Genomic DNA, 680 nt, shown 5'->3' on the forward strand with positions numbered 1-680 from the left:
TAGTAATAATTGAAATTATGCCTACAGCCCCATACTGCTTTGTTTGTGTGAGAGAGCAGAAACCCTTATCTCCTTCATTGTTTACCTACAAGAATTTACTTAAAGAAAAATCTAGCTTCTGTAAAAGGAGTTTGAATCCCTAATACAGTCCAAGAGATGCCATGGTACAATTTAGGATCGTGGTCAGGCAATACACTGAAAGTGACATTTTCCAAAAACTGTAATAGAAAGTCAAAGGAAAGTGAAATGGATACTTGGGACACCAGGGCGAGGGGACAAATGACTTTTAAATTTGATTGGTTTTGTTTTTATAAGGAGAAAATGATCAAAGAGAAAAGTTAACAATAAAAAGGTGATATAAAGTGGATTCCTCAAAGTGGCTGTCTTAAGCCCCCACTTCTGTAGCTATCCTGCAATCTTGTGGTGTGTGTGCGCGCGCGTGTGTGTGAGTGTGTGTGTGTGTGTGTGTGTGTGTGTGTGTTTTCTGGAGGTGAGGATGGGTAGAGCAAGAGGAGGAGAAAGCAGAGCTGTAGGTGCAGATAAGGCTGCTCTGTGGATGGCTTTAATTTTGCTCGACACCCTGCTCCAGAGTCATTCTCACATTATGTTCACTTTCCCTTCCTCTGTCCACAGAGACACTGCTTCCCACTGGTGCTCATCTCAGAGACACATGTGGCAAC

This window comes from Myotis davidii, unplaced genomic scaffold (genome assembly GCF_000327345.1).
Source record: "Myotis davidii unplaced genomic scaffold, ASM32734v1 scaffold49, whole genome shotgun sequence".
NCBI classification, from domain to species: domain Eukaryota; kingdom Metazoa; phylum Chordata; class Mammalia; order Chiroptera; family Vespertilionidae; genus Myotis; species Myotis davidii.